The sequence below is a fragment of the Centruroides sculpturatus genome, unplaced genomic scaffold (genome assembly GCF_000671375.1).
Source record: "Centruroides sculpturatus isolate CEXI.00-Female unplaced genomic scaffold, Cexi_2.0 scaffold374, whole genome shotgun sequence".
Lineage (NCBI taxonomy): Eukaryota > Metazoa > Arthropoda > Arachnida > Scorpiones > Buthidae > Centruroides > Centruroides sculpturatus.
In genome coordinates, this window is record NW_019384513.1 from 399,344 (window position 1) to 423,775 (window position 24,432).

The following is a 24,432-nucleotide window of genomic DNA, read 5'->3' on the forward strand; positions in this document are numbered from 1 at the left end:
AACGAAAATGAAAATTTGCTTGATAATTCAACTACGCTTGTTGGAGAACAATAAAAACACTACACTCAACAAGCCACCAATAAAACTCAACTGCCTAACCTATAACCAAAGTCTCCTTTTAATTTGTTTTTTAAAAAAAGCGCTTGACAAACTTGCCCCGCATGCCGAAGTTGCCCCGATCTCCCCTAATCTTTTGTAAAAACAGTATTATATAGTTTATCTATATAAATAACATAGAATATACTATAATGTATTATAACTATAATGTTTAAGTATTAACGTGAATCTGGGAAAATAGAGTTAAAATAAATAAACTTAATATATTTTTCGAAATATTATATTCTATAGAATATCTTATTATATATTAAAAATTACGAAGCTTTTCTGGGAGTTTATTTACAATGGAGGTGTACAGGACTAAAGTAATTAATCTGGTAAATTTCAATGCTAGATAGCTTAATAATTTTTAATCTTACCGAAATAATTCCTTCTCATTATACAGATCATAATGAAGAAATTATTGGTAGGAATATTGTGTTCAATTTTCCCGTTAATACCTACTAAATTTAAGTAGATATTCGGCAGAGAACATTCGTAGGAAAATTGGCTGTATCAAATACATCCAACATCTTAAGTGTTGAATATTGGATGCAATTTAATGCAGTAATAAGTTTAATAAATTTTTATTTATTATTTATCTTAACATAGAAATCACTACTGGCATTTACAATAATAAAAATCAATTTTCCTTCATAAATAGACAAAATTCGTGATGAATCTATTATTAAAATATGTCAGACACTAAAATTTACTGTTGTTAATAAGGATCATTGCATTTTTTAAATTATCATTCGAGTAAGAAATAGGTTTCTTTTGTTCTTTGGGAACATTCTGAAATTTTAAAGCCAAAACTTTCGTCTGTGTTCAATACTTTACAGTATAGCGATGAATGTAATAATCTTTAATCGATAAATTTAACAGATAACTAAAATTATAAATTAATTATCAGTTTAAATACGGAAAAATTTTAAAAGTTTAATTAACAAATCAAATAATAATATTAACAAGAGAGATTTATGTAAAATAGATCTATGGACTCTAGGATACCTTCTCCATTGCCTAAGATGATGATTTTAAAGTTCATAATTAGCGCGTTTCGATAACAGCCGTTAATGATTTATGTAGAATGAGAANTCTCCTTTTAATTTGTTTTTTAAAAAAAGCGCTTGACAAACTTGCCCCGCATGCCGAAGTTGCCCCGATCTCCCCTAATCTTTTGTAAAAACAGTATTATATAGTTTATCTATATAAATAACATAGAATATACTATAATGTATTATAACTATAATGTTTAAGTATTAACGTGAATCTGGGAAAATAGAGTTAAAATAAATAAACTTAATATATTTTTCGAAATATTATATTCTATAGAATATCTTATTATATATTAAAAATTACGAAGCTTTTCTGGGAGTTTATTTACAATGGAGGTGTACAGGACTAAAGTAATTAATCTGGTAAATTTCAATGCTAGATAGCTTAATAATTTTTAATCTTACCGAAATAATTCCTTCTCATTATACAGATCATAATGAAGAAATTATTGGTAGGAATATTGTGTTCAATTTTCCCGTTAATACCTACTAAATTTAAGTAGATATTCGGCAGAGAACATTCGTAGGAAAATTGGCTGTATCAAATACATCCAACATCTTAAGTGTTGAATATTGGATGCAATTTAATGCAGTAATAAGTTTAATAAATTTTTATTTATTATTTATCTTAACATAGAAATCACTACTGGCATTTACAATAATAAAAATGAATTTTCCTTCATAAATAGACAAAATTCGTGATGAATCTATTATTAAAATATGTCAGACACTAAAATTTACTGTTGTTAATAAGGATCATTGCATTTTTTAAATTATCATTCGAGTAAGAAATAGGTTTCTTTTGTTCTTTGGGAACATTCTGAAATTTTAAAGCCAAAACTTTCGTCTGTGTTCAATACTTTACAGTATAGCGATGAATGTAATAATCTTTAATCGATAAATTTAACAGATAACTAAAATTATAAATTAATTATCAGTTTAAATACGGAAAAATTTTAAAAGTTTAATTAACAAATCAAATAATAATATTAACAAGAGAGATTTATGTAAAATAGATTTAATATTAAACCATAATTTTATTGTGAAACTATAGATAAATATCAAATAAAAATTATTATAACAATATCATTTGTACACTTACTTATCAACTGATTAGATAATGCCCAATAAATATATAATTTTTAAAAATAAAAAAAATATCTCATTATATTTAATTTTTTAGTAAAGGATCAACTTACCAAGAATCAGTTCATTTTCCGCTAAAATGAACGTTATGTAGATCTATTTTTGAGTGTAATAATTAAAAATATATAATTTTGAGTATCCTTCTGACAATTCAATTATTCAAATTCTATATTTAAAAATTGTCGTAACAATAATTCTAACGTTTTCATAAAAATTTTAATTTGTTCAATAATCATCCTTCGCTTCGAATATCCGTGCTTCTATACTTAAACATCCCATTGAAATCGAATCATTGTCCTTGGCATCCTTTAATTCTTTTCTATATACACATGTATATCAGAGTGAAATTATATTTACAAGAGAAAAGTGATTTAAATTCATTATTTCATGTTATTTATTTGGTTATATGTTTAAGTTATTAATTAAAAAATAATAGTTTTTAAATAGATTCTATTGCTGATTTTATAACCTATTTCGATATTTCTACATTCTAGTAGAAGCCTGTATTGCTGATGTCATTGTTTTAAACCCTATTGGGAAGTTTTAATTGAACAAATTCCTGGAAGGGAATTAAGAAAAGACGTGAATCGGGATTATTTCGTCATATTCGTATTATTGCATTAAAACTTTCAATTAATTGGATGTTAAATATAAACTTTCAAAATTTTTCATGTTTGTTTAGGCCTACACGAAGGTATAGTAAATGTAGTTAGAAAGCAGGAAGTGGGAGAATAATATAAATTTAAGATTTCCCGAATTTTAAGACGATACTGAAGCTGACATTTTCTGTATGATTAAAGCTAAAACATCATTGGCTAAACAATAAATCATTGTTTATGCAGTCAATAATACTTAAATATTAGATTAATTTATAGAAAATTCATTAGAAATATATATAAATATTATTCATTAATTTTAATACTCACGCCGGTGTTTAATTACGCTACAATAAGTACGGTATATATAAATATTTATAATTTATTGAAATTATAAATATACAAAATATTATTGGCTACGGTTGGAAGATTAACTTAAAGAGAATTCTAGCCTTTAAAATCACCAAATGTCACTTTTAAAACATTATGAAAACCGCTATTATTCAATATGCATTACATAAGTGCTTAAGTTAAAATTAAACACGAGAAAGAATAAATTTGTTTTATAGAGAATGTTCTCAAGACGAATGTTAGTCATGTATATAACAACTGTAAACAAAATAGATTTAATGTGCCGTTGTAGTGTGAACATTCGAGCGAAAATATATTAGTTAACTTTACAAACGTATTTACAGAAATTTACCTTTTCTTAACATTCACCTATTGTATTGAAGACACATTCAGTTTACGTTTAATCAAATTGATCCAAACAATTTTAATGACAGATTTAACGAAAAATACTTAGAATTTGTTACTGGTGTCAATGAACCAATTTGTAGCATAGCAAAACAAATTAAAATTCTATCAACTTGTATAGTTGAAAATTCTTTGCAAGAGAAATATTTTCTGTTTAATCTATAAGAAGATTGATATTAACTTATTACTATTCATAAACAAATATCACTTTTTATAAACACTTTCTTTACTTTATAGCATTGATTATTAACGTCATCAAAAATGTTTAAAATGTATTTAATTTTTAATAAAATTTCAAATATTTTACATATTAAAATATAATTAAATATATTTAAAAATAAGCGTATCATTACACATTTAAAACTATAAAATTATTATGAAATTTTATTTAAACGTAATGAAACATAATAGCGAATACTTGAAACAGTGCAGTTTACAAAATATGATACTTTTCTTGATTAAATTAGGAGAGAAATATATATAATTTCAATCGATTTTAAATTATAAATTTTATTTTATTGTAATAATATGAAATATTAATATGCTCTTTCAAATGAAATTGTATAAGAAAATAAATTTCAGCATAATTATACTTGATAATTACTTGTATATATTTCGAAAAAAAAAATTAATTTTTTATTCTTACAATATGGAGACAATAGAAAAAGAAAAATGAAAGGTGATATTTTCTTATCATAAATTGCAGTTTTTGTTAAGGAATTTTCAATCTTAAGAAAAATTTTTTTTATTAGAAAATGCATCATAATTTATAGAAATAAGTAAATTTTAAATTTCCAAAACAATAAAATATAGATTATACGAATAATAATTAATTTTTCCAAAAAAAGTGATGATAATTTCTAAAGTAATTAATGAAAGCCATAATTTTGGTATAATGGTTCCACATGGACTATGTTTTAAATATACGAGTTTACATGTTTTATTAAATTTGAATTTTTTAGTTTTAAGTCTTATAGTCTAATTTATAAAGAAATTGTTATTGTAAAAATTACACAGGTAAAAAAAAATGACTCAAAGATATATTTTCTTAGCACATATATTCGTATGTTCAACGCCTTTTATATTTATAATTCTATGAAAGGTAATTTAAAAGCGTCAAAATTAAATTAAATTAAGACAAGAAACTACAAAATATAATTAATATAAAGTAAGCTACTGTATAATGCAATATAATTCTTTTTTGATTTTTGTCTCAATTACTTTTCTAAATAAATATTATACAACATTCGTTAATTTGTAAATATATTTATGAATTAGTGAATTATATATATACTGCACATATATATATATATATTTATATGTAATTCAATCAGTCGTCTTTTTAGTTATTTAATACTTTCTCAAATATCAAATAGTCGTTAGAATTTATATTAAAAACGATTACCCTTTCTTCAAAGAAATATTACAGATTTTTTTATATTTTTTTCGATTTAGTACTCTTCTATGATGTTTTTATTTTTTCGATTACAGTAATTTAATATGTTTTTTCTTCACCCTCTCTAACTCTAGTCATAAACTATAATCTTACTTGCTTTAACTACTCATAATATTGAACGTGTAATTCTTGTACGCTTTCAATTTAATTTTTTAAAAATAATGCAAAAGTAACGTTTTCAAAAATATATATGGTTACATTTTTCATAACATAATTAATTTATAGCTTTTAATTATACGCCAATTTTCTTTGGTTTTATTTTATAAACTATGAGCTAATTCGTATTTATTTTTAAATATAGAATCAATGGGTAGCGAATTTAACTATTGAAAAGTAGTGTTATAAAGTTTAAAATATTCCAGAAATATAATTATATTTTAATTTTATTATTTATTAAAATTAATTTTGACTTTACTTTTTTTTTACATTTAAGTATAAAGTTTCATTAATGTTATTTCATTTCTCGTATTCCGAAATTTTCAAAAACTTCTGGATATTCACTAGTATTTGTTTATATAAAACTAATCTGTATCAAAAAGATTATATTTATTTCAATGAAAGTTTTTTCAATAAGATCTTTGCTAAAATTCTTTTTATTAATTTGATGAATTATTAATAATATTTCAAGAAAACTTTGAAATTAAAAATAAAAAATAAAAAGCAACTTGATCACTTTGTTTTCACCAGCTTGTGGAGATGGGCTTAAACAAATACAAATTTATTGATGTCGGAGGTAAGAAGTACAAATATTATTGCATCTTGTACACACATAGAAGCCAAACTGATAACAGAGTAAGATAGTAAGCTATTTTATTTTCATAGTTTTCTTTAACGAAGAATCAAAGTCTGTAAAGAATCACGAAATCAAAACTTTACAAGTTTTGTAATGTGTTGCTTTACGACAAATGCTGAAAGTTCTATAATTTATTTATTCTTAAAATTTTCTTTTATTTTTGATTTCACATAATTTCACAACCGAATTGTCTTCATAAAGTAAATATTTTCGTTTTCTTCCACTATTAAATTTATAAATTGAGACACAATCCTAAATAATTTAATAAATTAATTTAAATTAAAATTATAATCACAATTAATTTTTATATTTTAATGATAATTTCGAAATTATAAAATTATTTTTTAAAGTTTTGTAAAATTTTTATTTTTTTTAATAATCATTACGTATACCATTTGACGTAATTATTGTAAATATAATACTGTAATTGGATCAATGTAATGCTTTAAATATAGAAAATTAATGAAGATAAAAAAATGAAACGTCCTTAAGGATTATTCTTTATGAAAATATTGATCTCGTCCCGATTTAAGAAGGATCTGGATTCAAGTTTAATACGATCCCTTGTGATTTTCCTTGGGTAATTCGTTTTGTGATTTCGTTTCCTTCTCATCTTATTAGCCGATGCCATTCCATTCCAATATCATCAAGTTTGCTACAATAGGAAAATTGAGTTCACAATGGATAAAACTGTGATCGACCACATTAACCAATGTCATCATCTTTAACAGCCAAATCAAACCAATTAAATACTGGGTAGTGTGTGACTTGTTTTCAATAGAGGTCAATTTATTTGAAATTCTATTCTATTCTATTCTACAGTTTGCTGGTGACTCGCTGAATCTTTTATTTTGCCTTTAAAAATAGTTTCTTTAGTTAAGATTTAGATAGACGGATAAAATAAAACTGTAATCTAAGGCATAATAATGGCTCATGGTAATAGTTTAAAGCTTAATATTTAATTTATTTCTCTATTTTATTTAAATTTAATTCGCCGAACTTTCTCGTATTTATTTCATTTATTCGATAGTAAGTTTTTCAATAGTTTTGATCCAAAATCATGGCGATATAAAATTATATTAAAAAATATGTAAAAATTACATTTAAATTGTTATAATTTTAGTCTGTCTTTATTTTGGAAAGTAACAATAATTAATTTATATTTAACTCGTTTTGATATTTTCCAATTTTTTAATGAAAACGTTGGTTTGTTCTTTAATAAGTAAATTGACACGTAATAAACCCGAAAAATATTAAGTCTTACACTCGTATTTAAAGTTTAAAAATATTACTTTGAGAATTTAAGAATGAACTGTATTTTTCAATGGTTATTTACGTGAAATTTCTAAATGTGGCCGTAAAGGGATTTGAAACATTTCTTGGTTTATCGTCTTTTTTCTCGAGAGCTATAAACTAAAGAAATTAAAGTTCAACAGGCTTTTCACATTTTCCATTAATAGTCTGGCATTTTTATTCTACAAAACTATAGACTCTTATTCTGTACGTGTGCCTTTAGATATACATTTTGATTAATAAAATCATCGTTTTATTTAGAATAATTATGTAGGCTATCTTATATATATAATAAAAATTTGCAAATCTTTCATTAATAGTAAACACTATGCTATCTACTCTATACATTTTCTTAATAATTAGTTTGAGTGAAAATTATGAATTTCTTTAGCTGATCAGATGCAAAATTTGATTTAATTTTAGCTTTATATTTTTTTTAAACGGAAAAAAATAAATGCTTAACGTTATGATTAATTTTTATTATAGAATATAATTGGCATCGATATTCTTAAAACTTNGTAAAATGCAATCGAACGGCTGAATATAATGGTTTTTACTGAGGGAACTTAAAAGTGACTCGTAAATATGGAAAAGTAGACTTTAATTGAAATGATACATTAGTCTGCATTCATAACTTAAATAATATATATGTGTATAGTAGAAATTTTCTTACTGAAAAGAACAACTTGAAATCTCTGAATATATTTGTAGGAAAGTAAACTAATGTTATTTATGTATTAATAATTAAATCTTTCGTATATTCTCTTTATTTTAATTTCTTAATAACACCTCTATCCATAATAATATTAAGAAAAGAAAATGTCTAACAATTCTGTATACTTTGCTATGTATACTGAATTTTAGATTCGAGTTATTTATATCATGTGGTAATTCAACCCGTTTGTTCTGTTACATGTATTATTTTGGACTATCTCTTTAATATCCCATTTGATTGGGGAAATAAAAAACTCACGTTTTATTTACCTTGCAATATGAATTGTTTTTAATCAGTGTAGACCCTAACAATATCCCTGTCGTCGAGTGTTATAACATTAAGAAAAAATTTTATCTATTATTAAAATACTATTTAAATTACAACAATCGAAGAATGATGTTTAAGTTACAGCACATGGGATTTAACTATTTTGATAGCATTTCATTACCTATATTAAACACTATTAAAACAGCTAAATTATATCGTCTAATAGAACAAATATTAACATTGCAAAGGAGTAAATTAAATTTTACTATACAGTAAAACCTGTGCAAAACGGAACCTTAATAAAACCGAAACCTGTACTACAGATATGTACTACATGTATAATCATATATTTTAGCTTAAGACCAACTGTTTTTTTGTAGATTAATTAATATTTCTAAAATTAATTAATCGAATCTTTTGGTGGTTCTTTACTAGTAACTGTAACAAATTAAACTAGTAAAGAATGACCCTAATATTAATTTTAAAGTCATCTTTAAATTCTATGTTGATGTCAAATAATAATACACATTTCCAAATTTAATTTAATTAAAATGTTCTCAAAGGTGATAATTAAAGATCAGATTGAATACTTTTAGAATGAATTCTTTTGGGAATCAGTAATACAGTACATATTTGGTGGTCTCAAATTTTAACAGGAAACTTCGAATTTACTAGTGATTCACCCTTAATATTACAATTCCAGCATCGTTGTATTAACTCCAATATACATAGCAATGCCGCATTCCTCTTTAAATTGGGCTGAGAAGATTTTGAAGAATTTCAAATTTGCGGGAGTTTGTACTAATATGATTTATCTTAGATCCCGTTAATCTAATGTAGAAATATTCTACACGCATTCTAACACAATGATGCGTGAGTTATTCTAACCACTCTCAAGCTTAATATTACTTTATTAACTAGAAAGCAAATAAATTTTCAAACATTGTAAGTCAGCATTAAAGGATGATAATAACCTAATACTTATAAAAATTCTTACTTATAAAATTCTCTTTCGGAAAATATTAAAAAAAAATTTAATTTTTATAATTTTTACTAACATTATAAGCACGCAGCAAAGGCTATATAATTCTGACATTCCTTCTCCAAAACTTATAATTTTATTTTCAAGTGTTGATGCGTAAAGATCTATTATTCATAAATAAGAACGTGAATAAAATATTTTATAACGATTCTAATTTTCTAAAAATATTCCTAGTAAAGAATTATCTATCCTCATTTTTCATACTTTTAGCCTAATATCATTTTGTATATCTTAAAACTTATAAAATATGCATTTAGTTAAACTTAATTCTAATCATTTATCGCGCAAATTGTTTTTAAAATGCAAAAACTTCCGAAAGTTTCTTTTAAAATATTCGGTGCAGTTATACTAAAAAACATTATATAATTTTTGATTTTTTAATATAAGACATCTTATTTTTTTTAAATATTTTCCAATATCTAGTTAAAGAATAAATTAAATATTTTTGGTGTGTCAAATTCATCAAACCTACTAATTGACAATTGTATTTACAGCAAGTTTACTACTAAAGTATAGAGAAAAATTATTTGCAATTAATTCCCAAAATACTTGTGATTTTTTAAAGCTCGTAGACTTAATCTAAACATTAACATGTTTTATAAAAGTGATCCCATTACTTTTCCTCTTCTTTGTAATGAATTCCATTCATGTCTGTTCCTTAATATTTATACATATATTTTAATTAACGTTTATATTTATATTCATTTGGAAATATCTGAAGAAACAATAATTCAGTCTAAATGGAAGAGTTTTGTAAAACGACACTTTTACTTTGATGAGTCGTTTATCTCCGTAAAATGCAATCGAACGGCTGAATATAATGGTTTTTACTGAGGGAACTTAAAAGTGACTCGTAAATATGGAAAAGTAGACTTTAATTGAAATGATACATTAGTCTGCATTCATAACTTAAATAATATATATGTGTATAGTAGAAATTTTCTTACTGAAAAGAACAACTTGAAATCTCTGAATATATTTGTAGGAAAGTAAACTAATGTTATTTACGTATTAATAATTAAATCTTTCGTATATTCTCTTTATTTTAATTTCTTAATAACACCTCTATCCATAATAATATTAAGAAAAGAAAATGTCTAACAATTCTGTATACTTTGCTATGTATACTGAATTTTAGATTCGAGTTATTTATATCATGTGGTAATTCAACCCGTTTGTTCTGTTACATGTATTATTTTGGACTATCTCTTTAATATCCCATTTGATTGGGGAAATAAAAAACTCACGTTTTATTTACCTTGCAATATGAATTGTTTTTAATCAGTGTAGACCCTAACAATATCCCTGTCGTCGAGTACTATTTTCTTTAAAACCTGCGTTAGTTTAATAAGAAAAAATGTAATGGTTCGGCTCAATAGAATGCTTCCGGCTATTGCAGTATTACCTACTATTTCAGGCGCTTAATATCAATATCAGTAGTAAGCCTATATTGTATTTCATTGAATGTAATAATAAAACTATATAAACTATTAAAAAAGTTTATAGCATATGTACTGTATACAATCAGCTAGAATTCTGAGAGTAAAAAGACTTCGAACTAATATATTGCCAGTATGATTAATTTTTTTAAACAAAAATGTTTGTTTCTAATTTGTATGTGTAGATAACATGTTTCAATGTGTTAAATGCCAAGAACTCATTTCACCGACAAGAAACGATGCTTTTAATTGTTTCTTCAAGTTGAAAAGGAAATTTTTTTATATAATAAAATTCACTACGTCGGAATCATCGTTAAGAGAAAAAGTAGTGAAGAAAATTTATTTATAATGAATTAAAGAATTTTCTTCTGTTCGCCTTAACTATTGTGATTCCTATCCAACTAGTAAGCTAGGGAGAAGTTGATTTGCTTGTAGTAAAAAAAAAAGAAAAAAAACTGATTGAATAGGTTACACCCGGAAATTAATCTACTAATTTCGGAACTGATTTCTTATTATCTCTTGTTGCAATTTCAGTTTTTGAAATTTGATTCCCTACGTTTACTTAATAATTACGTTAAAATTTTTCGATCTTTTTGGTCATGTGAGTGGAACCGAAAATGAAATTTCATAACATGAAAAATATTTCTATAAAAAATTAATCTAAGAAAGTTACAGAATAAATTATTTATTTAAATAAAAATTAGACATAACTCGGGTAAAATTTTCGAAGACGATCCCAAAATATAAAATATAATAAAATGCAATAATAAAGTAAAGGAAAAATGTTTTAAAAACTTTATTTTCCCATAAATTAAATGAAATGTATTAAATTATTATTGATATTTCTATTAAAATTTTACAGTTAATTTATATTTAGTTATAAAATTCAAAAATTGGTATTCTTTCAGGCATGCATCCGAGCGTTTTCTAAATTATTCTTAACATTCTTCGTATCTTGCGTACTTTAGTAAATAGGTCGGATGAATTTACAATTTATATAAATATTACTTAATTACAGTACTCGTCTTTAAAGTACTTAATAATTACCTATATTTTTCTTGGTAATTATAATATCCAGGTTATTATAATTACGAAGAGTAATAGGTGTATAGACCCGTGTTAATCACCGAATTTCATTCACAGTTATCACTTTCGTCTATATACAACGTTTATTATTACAGATTATCGTCTCGACCATAATCGATGCCATTATGTTAAAGGAGTAGCGTACTGTACGTTGGCATTCGTTTGCGTGTAAATTACGCTGCGGTAATGAAACCGATGTCGGTACAATTCCCCGTAATAACGCCATTGCTACGATAAACTCTGGATGCGTTGGGATGAAAGCGAATTTAAAGCGTAATTTTTACGCTTTCCTCTAACTAATTTTCATTTCTTAGAAGCTAGAGTTAAGTAACTACTCATGAATTACCCTTATTATTTAGTAGTAGTCTAGGTATGTTTGTTTCTGATCTTGTTAACTCTATACACTTCTATCCTTTCTTCTTCTTCTCTTTTTTAATTTACAATCATTATTATTGTTAATTAAAGACGTGATGTTTTTATTATAACAAATATCATACGACTACACGGTTTTCGGACGAGCCTGGAACCTCGCGGACGGTCCCTCAGGTGCAGTGGCGACTGATGTAGCAAGGTCCGATCGATATCGATCTCGGGTCGTTAGCGGGAAGAGGTCACTACAAATGGTCCGGTCGACCCTCTTCCTCCAAATTAGCTGGGTCAATAGGACCTGATGGCCACCGAATGTTAACTGCTAATGGCCGACGATGGGAATCCGGAGCGGATCATTTCGTCCTCTCGACATTCCTCCATCCCTAGCGTCGAAATTCGATCGAATAGATTATGGTTAGGTCGCGTGGGACAATTCTGAACCGTAAGGAGAGACGTAGGCTTTCCATCTGATGTATCTTTAACCGCGAATTGCGATAAAAGTTCTTATTCGAGTATTTGCACTACAGTTTAGAAAACGGTGGACATCCTATAATTACGTATAATGGTCCTCCGTTTCCAATAGTCACTAATTGTTTACGAGTAGCCTATAAAAGATGTTTCATTAACTTATTCGATATTTATGTATCTTATAACGTACAGTACGTAATTAATTAATATTTACTCTGTTTTCTTTTTCAGATTTATCGCGGAAATAGAACTGAAAGTCTTCATCTGGTAAGTCAATCCTTTATTATCTTTCATTTGTATTTGTAACTTTGAATCTTGTCGACGTACCGTACTTCCACAAGGAAACACTTTTTATTTTTAGCATATTCGACGACTGCACAGATTTGCATTCACAATTCGGAAATTCTTATCAATCGGCTCGAATCTTACTAGAAAAATCTAAGTCCTAAAGTCCTACTGATATTTTTACCATTTCGTTTCGACTACAACTAAACGAGAAACTGTTACCATGTTTCAAATTAATTTTAATAAATTTTGAAATATTATTTAAATCGTTCTCCGGCTTCGCGCTTTTTTTTTTTTTTTATTTATTTTCGAGGCAATTGAAATCGTTATCTCAAAAATAAATTGAATTTGAAAAATAACTCCATAATATTTTGTAGGAAATAATGTTTTAATTGTTTGTAAAATTATTAAGAATTATATTTTTCATGCCAAACTTATATTTCGATTCCTGCGCGATTTGAAGTGATTGTGCGAGTACTTAATTAAATTTGAAATATTTTCCGCTAATAGAAATATATTTAGATTTCGGATATTAATTATACTTGTTTAAGATATAATATATAATATTTAATTTAATTAAGAATTAAATGATATGATAATGAACTGTTTGCAAATTAAGAATAGTTTATATATTTCATGAGGATACATAGGCCTATACAAATATAGAGTTGGAGTTTGGAATGACGAAAATATTATTTGCTGATAAACTGATTGCGAAAACTGATAGTCGAATATTTTGATCGACGAACAAATTACTACTGAACGATTAATATCCTAGAACATGATTATAAGCCTACAGCAAACTCTTCCAAGAAGCAATTTTTTTTGCTTACAGTCACAAATATCTTTATCGATATGGATTTTATCTTTGTTTTATTTTAGATTTAAAATAGCTTTTAATGATTAATTTTAATATTAGTCAATTTGATTAAAATATTTTTATAGATATTTAAGCAAAAATTCGAACTTAAATGAGATATTTTGTTAATACTGATAATACTAAACATATTAAATAAAAACATAAATTACTTTAAATCATAAACATCTTTGGATTTAGTATAGTGTCTTTGTTGACTTTAGAATACTATACAAAATTTTATTAGTTCCTACATATAACTTAAATATACATACGTGTCCAAAACTTAAGGAATGAAGACAGATATGGCAGGAACTGAATTACTCGATATCTAACATAGGGTAATACGCATCAATCTGTAGGATTTTACAAATCAAAACAATAAAAGTAAGTCTTTGGTAGAAAAGATAAAGACAACAGTTGGACGTAGGTGGAGAATGGATGGAAAGTGCTTACCAGTACTCAGATAGAGAGACCTGCCAGTATGGAATAGGTCCATTTCGAACTACGGTGCAGCACTCACAATTTCGTGGCAGGCTCAACAAATGACTTTTTCTAGCAATCACCGCTAGCAATTGTGTTCGCCTTAAGTTTTTGACACGTGTGAGTAACTTGCCGATGTATGTATTAGTAATAAAGTAGACTTTATTAAATTGTACAAAATATATATAATTTATATGAAGCTTACTTTGTAATATTTTTACAATAGTTCTAAAACTTATATAATTAAATAAATATTAAAGCAAAACTTCTATTTAATGCAATGTTTCTTATTTTATATTGAGGGATTCTCTTTATTTTTCACGTTTAGTTACATTTTATAATATTTATTCGCCTATTTTAACTAAAGGGCCTAAAACTACAAATAAAAAAAATAATAAATTTCAGACTAGAGGAACATTTCAAGATGATAATTTAACGCTAACAAACAGGTATAAAGGTTACGACCTATATATTTTCTTTGCTGTCTTCTTGAGGGTAAATAGATGTAAAATAGATTAATAACTTATTTTCGCAAAATAGCTTTATTACTATATTCTAAAGCTATATTTCTATATTCTAAATGTACGTAACTTTTTAGTTACGTACATTTTGCTTTAACAAAAATATCCATTAGGAACACTTGTTAACCTCCTCGTTTACCTTCTAAAACTTATTAAAATTCTATTACTTTGTATATAATTTGAATTAGTGTACTGGATGTCCTTCTTCAGTTTCATCCACATCAATTAAATTTATTATAGGCATTTCTCTAAATTGAATCTTCTTTAAAAAAACATAAGGCAAAATTATTTCGAATCTGCAAGATGAACTCTGAAGATATTCTGTTGAAAAAAAGGGGTTTGTCAGCGTCAGATCCATAATTAATGGGATCAGGTGCACTGATCTTTCTCAGCAAATGAAAAACTCGGACCGGAAAGACTGATTTCAATTTTTTCTTTAGCATAAATTCACCGATATGAAAAGTAGACACTTACAATAATTTTAATTATAATGTTATATCGCATTTTTTTTTCATTTTACTTCGCTTTTGTTTTGAATTTTATTTTAATAATAAATCCTGTAACTTTCTAAAATATGTTTTCTTGTATCAGATTTTACTTGAAATTGTTAAACATATTTTATGTTCCATTATTTAACACGATTTTATGGAGAAATTTTGGAGTTTTTGGACGTGTTCAGAAAATGAAATAAGCCAAAAATATTTAACAGTAGTAGTAAATGTTTTACGCATTTAAGCAACTTTAAGCAGAAGACTCTTTCGTATATAAATTCATATATTTACATTAGTGTTAGACTAATTTGTTATTTTTAAATACTTTTATAAATCTGCTTTTGTTGATAATAACGTAAATAATTGATGTGATCCTTGAAATTCTGTTAATTAATCCAATGATAACTGTGATAATAAATTAACTCATAATTAAGATACCAATTAGACAAGTCATAAATTTATTAGTGCAAAATTATATTTCGTTTTATATTTGACAAAATATTCAAATGTCTTTGCACTGAATTCATATCTCTCTAGATATTTTTATGAGATAATAAACAATCCATAGCAGAGCCTTTGATATGATTTCATAATATTTATGAACCGATATATGTTCTGATAGAAATTTTTTTTTCTATTAAAATAAGTGAAAATTAATTCGAATATTTATATCTTCTCGTAATTACCTTCAAAATAGCTACACCAAAAATAAAATAAAATGAATTAATTAAGATTTTTACATACTGCCACAGATTCTACAGTTATTTATGATGTCGTTAGGCTATTATTAATAAGTATATCCGTTTCAATGTACCATTCATAATTGAAGTTATCAATAATAAGAATAATTGGGAAAAATCGCGCCATAGGCTAGAGTTGAGAGATTAATAGCGATTAATTGTTCAACTAATTTTCATACTATCAATTATGTGACGAATAATTTATGTGCGATGAACTGTTCGACTGGCAACTTGCATGCGATAAATTGTTCGACAGAGCAATTTTTCCCTGATTAGTGTTTAGCATCAATTTCTCACAATCAGTTGTCAACTAGCAGTTGCCAAACATAACCACGCTTTGTCCAGTTCAATTTTTAAAATCACACAAAATAATTAATGCAGTAAAACCTGTCTAAAGCGGAACCTGAATGAAACGGAAATCTACTTATGCGGAAAAGATATTCGGTACTGTGCGATCCGGTTTACAGAGGTTTTACTGTATTATCATTCGGATAAGATTAAAAAACTTTTTAATTATTATTTGTGGAATTTATTTTAAAATCTCCGTTAATACTCGAAGATTAATTTCATATTTTTATTGAGTAAATATTTAGTTTACTTTTAGAATACTTAATAGATTAATCGATAAAACTTAAAACATAAAACAGTGAGAAGTAATAGTTTCCTACTACAAACAGAATTATTATTGACCAGACATTGCGGCTAAAGATCTTAATTGTTAATAGGCGCTACGCTAATTACGAGCCGAGTTTAGAATCATTTTATTTACTTTTAAGTCTCCCATAAAATGTTTTATAATTGTATAGCGAATACCCTTACCAATATCCAACGGTGGTTGGTAAATCCTTGATGAGGTTTTTTTGGTCCTCCGACGAATATCCCAAGAGAAACTTTGGAGAAATTCAATCTCGAGACACGATCCCGGATTTTCCGGGCTCGAAGTCGAAGATCTTCTGCCCGACCACAAATTGATATAGTTCGTGCTACCAGAATGAATTGCATGTCGCACGTAATAAATCCCATTTCGAGTTACCCAATTCGCATAACTTATATATGAAATAATATAGACTTATCAAAAATTAAATTAAACAGATTATCAATTGCTTTTACATCAAGACATAACGCAACACTCTTACAAACCATATCGTTTCAAATTCTTTCAGTTGTCTTCGCTTGTTTTTAGAAGATTAATTACCAGCAATCACAGAAAAATTAAAGAAACTATTATAAATAAATCAATATTGATAATATAGAATTTAATTTCATGATAATTTAAATATTAAGATAACAACAATTTTACTCTTTTCATTTATTATAATTAGATTCAATCTCATAAAAATTGTTAAGATATTATGAGAATTTCCTTCAATAAAAATAAATTTATATTTTTGAAATAAAAGTTCAGTAGTAGTGAGTTTGTTTTCTGGGATTTTTAATTTTGTAAGATACTTTTAAACGGATTCGGGCATAGAAAAATCTTTATTATACTGTATATTCATTTAAAAAAGGATCCATAAGATTAATTTAACGTTATAATTCTTGGAAAATTTTCTTGAATAATCTTTCTTTCTAATTGATCAATTAACTTTGAATATTTTTGAATTTTTCGCTTAGAATAGTCACTTTAAAATGTTACGTAACAAAGAAACTATTCTTTGTATAGTACTGTACATCGTAATTAACTGTTTATATTGTTTTTATTTATATATATTAAAATTAATTCTGTGTAAAAATTCGTCGAAATGATTTATAAATTTAATACGCAGTTTATCAGATTTTCTTTTATAAATTAAATTTTTTCTATTATTTAATAATTCCCAACAATTATAAATTGTAAAAATCTTGCAATAACGTTTTAAGGATACAAAAATTTTAAATAAAATTTATTAATCAACTCAAATTCTTATAATTAAAGTATTTTACTTAACTAAATTTTTTAAAATTTGACAACTAGTGAATAATTTTTCTGCTTAATAATCAGATAAATTAAATTAATTAATGAAGAAATAAATAAAAATTCATAAATTATGTATTAATGAATATTTAATAGATAAAAGGGAAAAAAATAAATGTAATTCTATTTGAAATTTTTAAATTCATTGCAAGAAAAGACATTTATGTGGACGTTAATTACCCAATATAAACGAATATACGTAATCATTTTTGCCTGTCAAACTGAATCTTATCAAAATCTGTTCAGCAGTTAGAAATGTTTTTGCTAACGGACTGACGGCTCGATCGAACTAAATCGGCTGTTTTTGACGTAGATTTTTATATCCCAACAACCATTGAACATCAGTATTTTGCATTCTGAATATTTACCACTTCGTTCCACGCGTGCAAAATCACTCTTCCGTAATTATGTCCATTACCATTGCAATTAGTAAATGGAAAATTAAATGTAAATGTTATAGAATGAATCAACACTGTGTAAAGAAACATACTCATGATGTGCACATTATGCTAGGAGCAAAAAGAATGCTTTCGTATGTACTATATTGTACTGCACACTCTGTTAAACGAAATTCCTCTTTACTTTGCGGTTATTTGTCAGAAAACTCACAAAATATGCTCTATATGAATTCATTTAACCGAATGCACATACGGATGCTTTATTCTTTCTTCTAGCAAGCGTGTGTTAACATCCGATGAAACACGCACATCATGAATATATTTCTTCAGATAGCCTGTGTGTTCGGATAGAGACTTTTAATTCATCCTGCGTGTATCACAGCATTTTAAATGAATAAATAACGTAGTTTCTGTTTAGACTAATTCCTTTATTCAGAATTTATCTTTCGTAATTAAAATTTTACATTTTATCTTTGATACGTATAACGATTTTTATGGTATATTTGCGATGACGCTAGCATAACTTTCGCTGATTTAAATCGATAATACACGAAAACGTAATGTTAAAAGGATATATTATTTATAGTTAGTTACCATAAAACACAGGAGAATGCGTAAAGCTATACATATTTTATTAAGAAAGTTAAACAGTGAGGTAAAGGGGGAATTTGACTGGTATCATCAGCGAGCTTTCATTCTCCGGTCACAGATGGCGCCCTTTACAAGCATCGATTTGATCGGTAAGTGGATTTTTTTCTTCTCATAGTTGTGTAATAAAATTCGTTACAGCGCTGAAGTGGGCCTCGAAGAAACAAACCGATTTCGACAAAGAAAAACAGTTTTTTTAAGTGCAATTTTCACATCGACGTAGAAGCTTCTACTTGCGTGTACTCGATCGCGAATTTATGCAAGGAATGCATGCTCTACAACAATTACAACTCACGAATTCAGAATATTCTTATCAATATTAAATAATAGGAACAAATATAATTTTAAATTTATAATAAATTTCCTCTTATAAAGTATTTAAAGCTCGATAGAAATTTTTTCCCGCTCGGTTTAATTTGTTGTACTGTACTTTTAAAGTTCTATTAATTAGTGTTTACAAATTGTTGAGCGTGACTTTTATACAGAATATATTATAATTATAATAATTATATATTTCATACGTTAATAAGCTTTTAGATTTTCATCTGGACTGGTTCGTTTAATGGTTATCTGTCTTAGAGGTTTTTATTATTATTATTATTACTAGAATCGAAATAATTGAGTAAATGAACGTGAAAAAATTGAATAAAAACGTAGATTTTACTTATGATTTTTGCGTATTGAACTGCAATGGAATTAACAGCTCTGGAAATTCCGATCGTTCGATATCGTTTTAGAAGTTTTCAGAGATCTGGAAACTTTTCACTTTCATATATATATAAGCCGATCGGTAACGGAAGAAATTCTATATAATCGTAGCGATTCTGAATAAAAGAAATTTTTATAAAAAATTCTCAAAAAAACAGTTTTAATTCGGCAATTCAAATTGTAACTGCGATCGCATATTATACGATAATCGTATTATAAATGAATTTCTAACTAATTTCTCGATATTTTTTTATTATTTTCGAAGACATTTCGGGAATAATTATTATAAATTTTAATAAATTTAAATCAAGTTTTAAATCTCTTTTTAATTTAACAAACGGACTATGCACCTGAAAGATAAGAAATTTTTTATTAAAAAGTTTTTAAAGTAAAAATTTCTCTGAAAGTTTTTCGAATTTTTTCATTGTGATTAAACAAACAAAATTTTATCAAAGTGAGAAATTTTTTTATTATTATATCTTTCGTTCAAGAACAGCTGTTTTGAGGGATAGCTAGCTTTACTATTGAAAAGTGTAACGACTGATTTGTGAAAAATGAATTTCATTCTCTATATTTGATTTATTTGCCTTGTAAGATTATGTTATACAAATTATTGAATTTAGAAGAATTGTTATAGCAACTCATAAATTTAATATTTTGAAAATTAAATCTCGATTTACACTTAAACACCTTTACAAAATCTTTCTTTCTATACGTATGAGAAATTTTATATTTAGCGTGAAATATAAAGAAGTTTCTTTCATGTATAGTTGACTAGAGTGAAGAAAATATGAGTACTGCTTAATGCGTGTAAGAGTCACGTGTCACAAATGATTTTTCTGAGTCGAGAAACTAGAAAGTATGGAAGAGCTTTCTCGACAGTAATAAAATTTAAGTAATAATCCACTTTCTTAAATGAAAGTAATTGGATAAGTTGCAAAATAGTTTTGCATATATTTGTTTGAAATGAGCAAACGAATTTGAAATGAAATTAACTTAATTAATAGAAAATAATCTTTTTAATTTATATTTACAAGTTTTTTTTATTTTATTTTTCTGTAATGCTTAATATTAAATTCGATATTTTTGTCATTTATTTTGGCTAAATTCTCAAAATTCTTAATTTTAGTTTTGAAAGATTATTAAATTCCTTTCCAAATAACAAAATTCTCATTTCACTAGTCCCTTTCTAATAACGAAAAAATATATAAATAGATCTGTACCATTTACTACTACACACTCCTATATCTTTTGAATTTTATGTAATTATTCTACTCTGTCAAACTTTATTCGAAAGTGGATTTAACAAATGTTAAGAAATTCAATTTTGTTGAATGTTGATTAAACAAATTCTAGATTAAGCTATTTAAAATTGCCACATCAAGTTATTTTGAATGAAATTGAATACATTCGGATTAACAGGAGCTTGTATCGTGAATTCCTCTCGGACAAAATACTGTTTTCGGTTGATTATTAAATAGAAAATTTCGGAATAATGAAAATCGTTTAAATTTCTAAATAAAAAGTTAAAAAAAATTATGGAAAATTCGTGAGACGGAATGAGTTAAAAACTTGGTATAGACTGTGCCAAGAAGATGATCCATCAGATCTTTAGTTTTTTTTTTTTTTCGGAAGAAGAGGGACGCTAGAATTCGATTTGGCGCGAGACCACCGGGCCCAAAGCTAATTAAAGGAATCGGAGGCATCACGATCCCGTTTGTCGAGTAAAAACTGCGGTCACGAACGGGATAATTGGCGAGGACATGATTAAAAGAAGGACGACTGCGGTTCGTCTGCGGATGAGGGAAGTCAAAAGACGACAAATACGTAACGTATATTATTTCGGTTCACTGGGGAGACTGTGGAGCGGATGGCAGAATATTAATTACCATACAGAAATTATAATTTGTCGAGCCGAAAGAAAGAACGGAAGCTGTCAGTGAAACGAAGCTTCTTTACCGACAGCTCTGCTTTTCCATTTTCCATCATTTAATTTTAAAATAAACTACCGGGTTCGGCAAGGCAAACCCTACGCCAAATTTGTCATTTTCTCTTTGCTGCTTCATACTACATCTATGTTAAGGGACGTCGAATCTCTGAATAATTAACTCGTTTCGTTTATGACGGTGAGCTCCATTTTGTCTCCTTTCGGCATGTATCCGTTATGGGAATTTGTTTGACGCTCCGAGTCTACTGATCTACTCTAGTTACTCGGGAGTATGTGACTGTGACGTGTCTTCACACACCAAAAGAAAATGCACGCAACGGAGACGAGATTTCTTCCACTTCACTCACATGACAGGCACTAAATGAATTAGAAACTGTTGAAAATACCAGATTTACTGAGTTAATGACTATGATGCATTTTAATTATTTAGTTCGCGATATTAACTATCATTTACTATTCGATTGACAAATTATATAGATAATCCCGGAAGATTTTGTAAAATTCATTTTCTCAAAGAAATGAATGGAGTAAAGGAGGTAAAAGGAATATAGAACCAAAATGTAAATGGCAATCTTCCTCCTTATTCTTCGTAACGAACAGCACATCATAATAAAAAATAATTGTAGTGAAATGATGAATCTGATTTCGAAATCACTAAAAATATTATATTAATGATTTTTTAATTCTGTCTGACCAAATTCTATTCACTAAATGAGCAAACATCATTTGTTTTTCTTTATTTAATAAGAGGAATATTGAAATTTAATCATATAATTACAATAAAAACTAAAATTTCATTGCAAATTATAATGAAGTATTATTAAATTTTCTTCTATGTTTATATTTTTAAATTAAATTATTTTTTTTTTGTAGTTTTTCACATATACAAAAAACTGTGCATAAAACAATTTAATTAAAGTATATTAAGTAAAAGATTTTCTATATTTTATACAGAATACTTTCAATTTCTTTATTTGATTATTATCTGTCATCCCGCTTGTCCGTTGCCTCTACAAATTTTGTAATTTATAATTACAAAGATTTTAATAATATATAGCTTTATTATGAATAATTAGCATTCTTTTAAGGTAAATGATTTTGCTTTTAATTAATTCTATTGATAATTACAATGATGTTATTATTTTTCGACGCTACGGACATATTATAATTAAAGAAAGTGTAAAAAAAAGGTACTTGATGATCTATTAGGCTTAAATAATGGCGTCGATTAATTGGATCCCCTGGAGGAATACATAACTTTACAACGGTGCTACTCCAATTTTACTTTTTAGTGCATGCTATAAACACGTAGAAACAACTTTATTGCATTATCTTCTTCAGAATAGATAAGATGTATTTAATTGAATATCGAGATTTTGAGCACAACTACTATGATATCACTTTAATGAGCTACGTTATCTGAAAATGTATTCCTTTTATTTAATAGTTTTCTTCGTTAAAATTTAGTTTTGAAGTATTCCATAATCAGCTAGTAAGTTAGTAGAAAAAAAAACAAAAGTGATATATGTGACAATTTGTAGGACATATTCAATGATGCATCCTAATTAGAAGAGACCAACCAGTGCCGAGTATATAGAACCACTAGATACTGATAGTTGGTGGTGGTTTCGCGCCTCATCAACGGGCAGGCCACGTGGAATTTTCCGGGTTTTCTTCACGTGTCTAACACCTAAATAGGGTCTACTTTCCCACAGAAAATTCTCCCGAGAGGCATCCTCCCTTGGCAGATCGCCCGTGTCTCTCATCAAAACAAACGAAACCTAATTAGAAGCAACTAAAATGGACCGTCACCTTTCACGTATTATAAAGTGAATATCGCCCACTAAATTAGAAAAAATTATCGTACTTTTCACCCTATTGGATTTTCACACGACGAGAAACTATCGAAATTGCCATTTTACAAATAAGTTATATTTTTGTTCAAAATAAGTTATTTTTATTCCGTTCGTACTTCTTTCTTCCCCTTCACTCGAGCGCTTTTGTCGGCGCGAAAGAAAGAAGGAAAGAGGGTTCGTTCTCGACAACCCATTACCGAACGGATCGTGCCTTTACACGCCTCTCGTCAGCCACCTCACAATTGTTTCAATTGAAATCTCGACCGACGGTCGCCATAGCGATGGCTCTTCACCCATCGCACTTCCAGAGTGACGAAGGCGACGGTAACAAGGACTTTATAGAGTTCCTTTCCGTAGCACTATCCAAACAACCATTGTGAAATTAAAGTGTAACTTTTTATAGGCTTTTTATTATAAGTGTTTATCCATAAAGTTTTATCTATATGCAATTGCACTGGACAAATCCTGAAGTCCGTATATCAAAACACATCAGAATGCAAGTTATTATAGGAGGCAATTTAATAGAATTAAATTTCTGAGGATCTTCATTTTTTTCTATCTTGTAAATCTGTTTCCCATGTATTTTTTTGTCTCAGTTCTCATACTTCAGTAGTTTTATACTAAAATGCCAAAAATTAGATGTTGATAGCCTCCGGAGGACCCGAGTGACGCCGATCGATAGTGTTAGAAGTCGAAGCCACCGGATCCGTACGTAACGTCGACGAAAGGAACATATTTAGATTTATTAACTCAATAAAAGTAATCCCGCGCCTCCCACCCCGTCAAACGTTTCTTGGCTGGAATAATGCGATAAGGAAATTCGTTTCCCGCCGGATTATCTAGTTTAGTCTGCGCTTCTTCCCACTCGTTTCGGATTACTTAACCAAAGGAGAGAGAGAGAGAGAGAGAGAGAGAGATTTCGTTCCTACAAATTACGCGCCATTCAAATCTCGTATCGTTTTGG

General features: G+C 27.2%; 1 protein-coding gene across 2 annotated transcripts in view; it reads left to right on the plus strand.

Moving 5' to 3' along the window:
- LOC111622485 (irregular chiasm C-roughest protein-like) overlaps positions 1 to 24,432 on the plus strand; it is a 336,596-nt gene that overhangs the window by 126,895 nt on the left and 185,269 nt on the right. For both annotated transcript variants that reach the window (XM_023364876.1, XM_023364878.1), the window contains exon 3: positions 12,812 to 12,847. The gene's annotated coding sequence lies outside the window, so the exon portion shown is untranslated. The remainder of the gene's footprint in view (positions 1 to 12,811; positions 12,848 to 24,432) is intronic.